The sequence below is a fragment of the Triticum urartu genome, chromosome 3 (assembly GCF_003073215.2).
Source record: "Triticum urartu cultivar G1812 chromosome 3, Tu2.1, whole genome shotgun sequence".
NCBI classification, from domain to species: domain Eukaryota; kingdom Viridiplantae; phylum Streptophyta; class Magnoliopsida; order Poales; family Poaceae; genus Triticum; species Triticum urartu.
The window spans coordinates 290795159-290804269 of NC_053024.1; positions in this window are offsets into that span (position 1 = coordinate 290795159).

A 9111-nucleotide genomic window follows, 5' to 3' on the forward strand; every position below is an offset into this window, starting at 1 on the left:
GTTCATAAGAACAAAGTAACACATTAAGTAAGATGACATGATGTAGCGGGATAAACTCAAGAAATTTGATGAAAACCCCATGTTGTTATCCTCGATGGCGACAATACAATATGTGTCGGTTCCCCTTCTGTCATTAGGATCGAGCACCGCAAGATTGAACCCAAAGCTAAGCTCTTCTCCCGTTGCAAGAAAAACCAATCTAGTTGGCCAAACCAAATCGATAGTTCGAAGAGACTTAAAAAGATATCAAATCATGCATATAAGAATTCAGAGGATATTTAAATAATATTCATAGATAAGCTGATCGTAAATCCACAATTCATTGGATATCAATAAACACACCACAAAAGAGTATTAAATCGAATAGATCTCGAAGAACATCGAGGAGAACATGGTATTGGGAATCAAAGAGAAAGAAGAAGCCATCTAGCAACTAGCTATGGACCCGTAGGTCCGTGGTAAACTACTCACGCTTCATCGGAGAGGGAATGGTGTTGATGTAGAAGCCCTCCATAATCGAATCCCCCTCCGGCAGGATGCCAAAAAAGGCCCCTGGATGGGATCTCACAGGTACAGAAGGTTGCAGCGGTGGAAAAGTGGTTTCGTGGCTCCCCTAGAAGGTTATGCGATATTTGAGAACATATAGGCGGAAGGAATAGGTTGGTGGAGTCACGAGGGGCCCATGAGGATGGGGCGCGCCACCTGACCTTGTGGCCACCTCATGGCTTTCCTGATGTGCACTCCAAGTCGTTTGGATGTCTTCTGGTCCAAGACAAATCATGGCGAAAGTTTCATTCCGTTTGGACTCCGTTTGGTATTCCTTTTCTGCAGAACTCTAAAACATGGAAAAAAACATGAACTGGCACTGGGCTCTAGGTTAATAGGTTAGTCCCAAAAATCATATGAAATAGCATACTAATGCATATAAAACATCAAAAATAGATAATATAATAGCACGAAACAATAAAAAATTATAGATACATTGGGGACGTATCGCACAACGTATTTCGTTGCCTCTTGATGAACACGACGCATTCCGTTGCCTCCCCATGAACACGGTGTAGTTCCTCCGTTCCGACCCAGCCGGTTGGCTTCCGATGAACAGGATGCCGTTGCTGCCATCTGTGGCCTCTCCATGTACACGAGCCCTGGCCGTACATATGTGCGAGTATGCATTCGAGACCCCGCCCGTATGTACGTACGTGGCCGCATTTTTTGGCATCTGGTTGTACGTATGTGTACAGGGTTTTGACTGGATGGCGTGAACTGCTACCGCTCCTTACTCTACCACTGTTCATTGTGGCAGACAGACCGATCGACCAGTATGTACACAGACAACGCTATATATGCTTTGAATGGGTGGGTCCCAGCTGTCAGGAAGGATAAGGACGCACTTCCTTGCATGCGAAGATATAGCTCGTGGGTCCCAGCTGTCATGGGGAAGAATCATTTTTTGCCCGTAACAATGATACACTTCCTAGCATGCGAAGATGTAGCTGGTCGGTCCCAGCTATCTAGGGGAGAAAGCATTATTTTTAGTGTAAAAAGGATGTAGTTTCATGCATGCGTCCATGGGCATGGTGCGTCCCTATTGTCAGCCTCTCCACGTGCGTCCATGGACCACACCACGCACCAAGATAGTGGACGACGGCGAGGCCCCTAATTGGAACGCCTCGAAGATGGGAAGACGCGGTAGTGGAGTCACAGATGGAGAGGAGTGGGAAACTTGACTGGTTCGGGTGCGGGGTGAGCCTACACTCGGTGGAGAATAAAAGGAGGTGCGGAGGAGAGGAGGGATGGTCTGGCCATTGGCGGGGTAGCGTTTCATTGCGAGGCGCGCAAAACAGCATCGCTAGACGCCGAAGGCTGGAGCAGGCGGTCCCGGCAGTGCTGGGGGAAGAAGACGAGATATTGAAGAAGAATACCGGCCGTTGGATGTAAATCCAACGCCTTGCTTAGGATTCGACCATTGTATTTTTCATTTTTTGCGAAAGTGCTTAGGCTTCGACCTACTGGCCCACATGTTAGCTAGTCCATTTGGTTTTTAGTCCATTTGGTGGGCTGGGTGAAACAATGATGTATCATCTATGCAACCCGTTTATATATTATGGTAGAATTCAAAGCCCATTTGCATCTTTCTCGAAGTCTGCGGACTTGCTGGGCTGGGTAAAAATATCATGTTGGGCTAGACAGAGAAATGTTATAAAAACATAAACACATGATTACACGTCTATTACTGCATTGGTGAGTATAATCTTTGCAAGCTTATGTACGCAATCACTAGGAGTTAACTTGCCAAGTTATATATAAACAATTATTGTTATTATATTGTAAGAACTTTTGATTTATGCAATAAAATATCATTTTAATTTGACGAGTTAATAGGACATGAGGTATTATTATTTTTTAGGCTAGACGTGGGACAGTTGAGTTGGTTCTAGGGAAAAGTACTGGGAGAAAACTCAGATTACATCGAAAAAGAAATTGGGAGAAAATTCAGATATAGGATTAATGAAAATGAAAAATAAAAGAAGCGGAAGGTCTATAAAATGGTTGGATGAATGACAGGTTTGACGGAACCTTATGTTGTTTCTATTATATATATATATGTAATAAAATAAGATATAAATATATATATGCTGTTATATAAGGGAAAACATAGGTTTAGTTTTGCATTCTTATAGAAAAATAGAACTGAGCTGTGCGTCGTCTTGAAAAAACAAACATAACTTGCGCTGCTGATATTATAGACAAGCTAGGCTAGGAGGCCCAGAGGCCGCTTGATACCTGCTGGATCCAAAAAAAGTGGAAACATGTCGTGGGCTGCCCATGTTAAACAACAAAACCTAGGCCATGGACCTGGTGGTGTCACACCCTAGCTAGTTCATGCATTACAGTGCTTGCATCATGTTTAAATTATCAGAAACTTGGAAATGGGGATGACAGAACCCCCAAAAAACCCCTGAAACCCACTAGGGTTTACTAAAAATAATTTCAATATTCACCATCTTTGGTCCTGGTTAAACCCTCTCCCAAAAATGGTTTCATATCTTTGGAGGCTATTCTGGATTTTTGCACCAAGCCATAAGTATTTGCATTTGGGCAATTTAAATCCTATAAATATTTTAAAATGCCCAAATAATCTTGGAGGTATTTTTAGGCTGTTGAGAATATTTCCAAATGTTCCTATGAATATTTACAGGTTTTTCCTAAATGGAATAGTATTTCTACTATTTCAAAACACAGAACAGAGAGAAATAAAAAGAAAAACAGAAAGCAAAGAGCAGAGGGCTTACCTAGCCTCACCCACCTCCCGGCCCACCTAGCGGCCCAGCACTGTGCTGGCCCATGCCAGCCAGCTGCTTCCTCCCGCCAGGTAGGTAGGCAAGAGGTGACGCCGGCGCGCGAGAGCTCGCCACCGCGCCACCTGCTTGCCGCCTCGCCCCTGGATACCCGGGCGAGCTCCACGTCGCCGCCTCGACCCCACAGACACCTCGCTCACTCCTCCGTCTCTCTCTCTCTCTCTCGCCCTCTCCTCGCCATAGCCGATGCTGCCGCGCCCGCGCCGCCATAGTTCTCGCAGCCACCGTCGTCCTCACGCCGCCCCGTCGTGTCCCTGAGCTCCACCGTCGTCCGCTTCGTCGAGCTAGCCGAGCCCCAAGCGCTCGCACGCCCTACGCCGTCTTCTTCAACCTTGCCTTCAACGAACGCCGCCAGAGATCCCCTTCGCCGTCACCGCTGCACCAGCTCGTCCCCAACCTTGCCGTGTGCTCCACTGTGATCGCCGTGTGCTCAGCTACCTCCCATCCTATCTGTTTTCCTTCTCGAGCACCACAACGACCGCACCAAGCTCGGCCGCACCCGCCGCCGCCACCGCACGTCGCCGTCATGGCCACAGCCACGTTGGCTCGAAACCGAGCATGCCATCGTCTTCACCGCACCCGCAGGAGCCAGTAGAACCTCTCCACGCTCCTCGCTGTGCCTCCTAGCGACGAGTTCGAGCTCGTCCGAGCTCCGGCCGCCGCCACGCTCGTTGCCGGTGTCGTTTCCGGTGACCACAAGCCCAACCACTAGCACCACTCGACGCGGCTTGCTCCCAGCTAAGCATAGGTGGCCTCCGCCGTCCATTTGGTCGTCGAAGTACAAATCCCGCACCGCCCCGCCGCGTTTGGCCTCACCGGCGGCTAAACACCGGTGAGTTTCACCCCGCTGGCCGTGTTTGACTCCGGGTGGGCCCAGTTTGACCCCTGGGTCTATGACAAGTGGGACCCGTCTGCTAATTAAGTTAGGATTAGGACTAACTAAAAATTAGTTAAACTAATGACACTGACACGCGGGACCACTGGTCAGATTTGACCTGGACCATCCCCGTTGACTGCTGACGTCACCCTGACGCAATGCTGACATAGTAAATCAATTACTGGATTCATTCTTATACTGGAAATTCCAGAAAATGTTCTAAATTTCAAAAATTCATAGAAATCAATCTATAACTCCAAATGCAAAGATTTATATATGAAAAATGAATAGAAAAATCCAATCTTTCCATCTGTAATGGTTTCATGCATGTCAGAACACTTTAACCTTGCTGTTTAAGTGCAACAAGTTAATGCACTAATATGACCTCTTATTTTGGGTTTGCATTTGAATCTTTGATTCAAATGAGCTCAAACCAACCTGTTTTAGAATGCATTAGCCAAAACTCACCCATATTGCCATGTCATAGCATGCATCATATTGTTGCATATTGCCATGTGATGATTGTGTTCAATTGTGTCTTTCGTGGTAGGTTCTGCCTCCGAGGATACCTTCGAATATCCGACTGAAGGGCAGTACCCTACTACCACTCCATCAGGCAAGCATCCCCATTGATCATATCGATACAATCCCATGTTCTCGCTCCTGCTCTCATTTATTGCATTAAGACAACAACGTTTCAAACTGCTGTGTGCTGCGGTAGTTGAACCTTTTCCTTTGCATGACCTGTCATTGCCATAGTAACTAGACGAAACCCACTAGCATGTGTAGGACTTATCAAGCCATGTATGTGTTTCCTACCTTGCTATGCCTGCTATGCTTAGAGTTGTGTCCGGTCTGGCTCATCTGGGTGATGGTCTAGAGTGAAATGATTATGTCGATAATGTGAGTGATGTGTTGAACACGATTTGGTAAAGGTATCAATGAGTGTCCATGTAGGAGTACATGGTGGGTTGTTTCATTGGAACCGTCCTTAAGCACCGAGATCTGTATGTGTGATTTAAGAATCAATTTCTACCATGCACAGGGCCCGAAACCAATGGACCCTCTCAGCTTCTTAACCACCCTAGTCCTCTGTCCAGGAGTTGAAACTAGTTTCTGGTGTTTATAGGATATGTGTTGGTGGTCATGCATAGCGCTGACCCTAGGGGTGGGCTATAATGCGGTAGATACACCGTGGCATGGTGTACCGATTCGCCCGTTTGGTGTCTCGGGAACCCTATATACATCGTTCGGGGCCGTATGTGGAAACGTCGGCCGGACTCCCTACGGATGGAACCTGGATAGGCGATAAACCTGTACTAGAGACTTGAGTGTTTGGGTAGGCCGTGGCCGACACCCTCATTGGGCTTCCGCTTGAAGGTTGCCGAGTACATGTCGTGTTAACGGCGGTAAGTGGTGAGAGCGTGTATGAAGAAGTACACCCCTGCAGGGTTAACATCATCTATTCGAATAGCCGTGTCCGCGGTAAAGGACTACTTGGTTTCCTATACAGTTCATAGACAAGTAAATGGGTACTCCTAAAAGCCTCAAGACAAGTGTGAGTGCAGTGGATGGCCCTTACATGGGAGGATGGAGGAGGATCCACGCTAGTGTATTATTGTGGTGAGTAGTGGACTCGTGTGCGCAAAACATTTACAAATTGTTGTCTAGTAGGATAGCTTAGCCAAGAGTCAAAGCTGACTTGCTGCAATAACCCCACTATCCTTCTTGAGAATGTTGCATGTATAGTAGGATCTGTTGTAAGACTTGTTGATTACCTTTGTACTCGTGTTGGCTTAATTACTGTTGCAGAAGAGAACACCGCCCCCTCCGATGGGTTCTATGTAGATCTCGACGTTAATGAGTGACTTGCCACCCAGGTGGTGAACCTGAGCCGTGAAGGGCCTTGTAGATAGACAGGCTTCGTCAAGCCTTCTTGCTTTCTAGTTGTCTGTACTCAGACAAGTTTGCTTCCACATGTGCATGTATGTTTGTATGACTTGAGTGTCGGGTCGTGTGACCCCTACATGTATGAACATATTATGTAAGGCTCTCTGGAGCCTTCTAAATAAAGTACTTTGAGTTGTAGAGTTTTGTTGTGATGCCATGTTGTATTTACACATATCGAGCATATTGTGTGTATGTTTGAAATGCTTGGTGTGTGTGGGATCCGACAATCTAGTTGTTTATCCTTGGTAGCCTCTCTTATGGGGAAATGTAGTCTTGTGCTACAGCCTGGCTCACCAGAGTCCTACTAGCCCAGCACTACTGCTCCGGAACACTTGACTGGACGGCATGTGATTCACTTTGTTCCTGTGTCTGTCCCTTCGGGGAAATGTCATGCGGAGACATCCGGAGTCCTGTTAGCCTGCTACAGCCCGGGTTCCCAGAGTCCTATTAGCCCAGTTGCTACATCCCGGATTCATACGCTGTTGACCGACATGCTCAAGGTTGATTCATGTATGCATATCCCTGTAATTTAGTGCCACTTTGGGTTCATGACTAGTCATGTCGGCCCGGGTTCTCTATCATATGGATGCTAGCGACACTATCATATACGTGAGCCAAAAGGCGCAAACGGTCCCGGGCCAAGGTAAGGTGACACTCGTGGGAATACTGTGCGTGAGGCCACAAAGTGATATGAGGTGTTACAGGCTAGATCAGTGTGACTTGGAATCGGGGTCTTGACAGGTGGGCCCGGGACTGTCAGCCTCTCGACAAACAGTCATCTCCCAATTCCCCTTGTTTTGCTGACCATGTTAGGAATGACAGATGGCGGCGCCATGGAGAGAGCACCAAGGCGGTGGACGATGTCGAGACCTCAGACCGAATGACCGGAGTGGGGGAAGACGCAAGCGGAGGGGAGTACGAGGGTTGACTTGTTCGGGTGGAGGGTGGGCCGATGGAGCTGCCGCCGCCGAACAATGTGTGGGAGTAGAGGGATGGACTGGCCAATGCCAGAGGCTAGGATAGGTCACCAAGGCGTGCACGGCAGCGCCGCCAGCCACTGTATAAGAAGAGGATGAAAGATTGAACAAAATAAAGAAATACAAATGGATAGGTGGTTGGTCCCATATGTGTGTATACGAGACCTACTGGGTCCACCTGAGAAGGGGAATATGTTGGGAGGAAGGAGATTCAAAGCACGGCAACCGAGTGAACTAGTTACATACATAAGAAAATAGCCACTAAAAAAGAAAATAGGTTAATGGGTTCTTAGAAGAAATATTTTGGACAAAACAGATAATTATGACACATAGGCTAATGCATGAAACACTCAGATGATAAAGGTGCTTAAACAGATAAAGTACAACATCTAAACCTTCCTAGCACGCTTGATCATGACGATGCGGCTGTCCGTGTACTCGTCGGTTACGGGAAGCAGACACGCCCTCATGTCCAAGATCCGCCTGTACATGTCGTATCATGCGTATGCGTCCTTGGCCGCGTAGGTTATGTAGGCTAGATTCAGAGGTACCTCCCACGTGTTCAGGTTCTTGCTATCGTTGTCTTCTTTCATGTTAGCGTAGTAGGGGTCGATGATGGTCTCAGCAAGGTCAATCACAGAGTCCTTCTCCTGCCTGTTGCCGATGATCTTGTATTGCTTTTGGATGTCGATAAGCTTGTTGCTCCAGATGGACGAATCATCACGTTATTCCTTCTCTCCAGCATAGCAAAGGTGCAGTTGGCGCCGCCGATGAAATGGGAGAATGACCCAGAACCTCTGATGGCCCTACAATAGTGGTAGACGAGAACCTCGTCCCACACACATACCTGGGTGACAGCAATCTGCTGGTCCCTGTCAGGAGACGAATGGATGGTCACAAGGTCTAGTCCTGCGACCTTGTGCTTCTGCTTTCTCGTCCTGTAGGTACTGCTTGAACTCAGCGAGGCAGAGCTTCACCGAGTTTGGATCGTTGGTGTACATCACATTCAACTTGGTGCAGCCATGGGACTAAACGACGAACTCAAAGGTGAACTCCTTGCTGAAGTCCATATCCAGCAGGCTCACCCCTCGGATCGTCATTGGAGTCTCTTCAAGTGAACGAATGGGTAGGTGGCGGCAGCAATTCATTTTTCAGCTCTTGGGGAATTGGATTCAATAGTAAACTGAGTGTGTATAGGCGACAACAGTTACTACCCCTCCCTCGCCCGCTGCACGCCCGATAGAACATGCACCCTCGCCGCATTCAAACGCCTCCATTAAGAATCCTATTCCGGCCACACGTCCATTCATGAGCGGGTCTGTATTGGTACTGTAATAACAAGTGTTAGTGGTCACTTTATTTAAATTTAATTAGCTTAGTGCATTGGATCATTCTACCAGTGCCACATGATTAACATGCACAAGAATTAGAATTATTATTCTCAGGAAGCACGCGATCAACACATTTGTCGCACTTTCACACAAATAATACTACCAAGTTTGAACTGTTTTCTATGGTTTCTATCCTATGCATCATCATGCCGTGTTTCGCAGCTTGCAACATTCAGAACCAACAAATAAGATTCAAGTAATATGTACAACAAATATGCCTACACATCTCATTGATTCCCAGCTTGCAAGATTCAGAACCAACAGATAAGATTCAAATAATAAGTATAACAAATATGCCTACACATCTCATTCATTCCCAGCTTGCAAGATTCAGAACCAACAAATAAGATTCAAATAATAAATACAATAAAGATGCCTGCACATCTCATTGATTCCCAGCTTGCAAGATTTAGAACCAACCTATTAGAGCCTTTTGATAAAGTGAATATCGGGATTAAATCCATCTTGGCTAGCCGTGTCATACAACCCAAGAACTTGGCGAATGTTCTTGACCATCACAACATCTGTAGTTTAGTATTCCTGTTTGCACAACA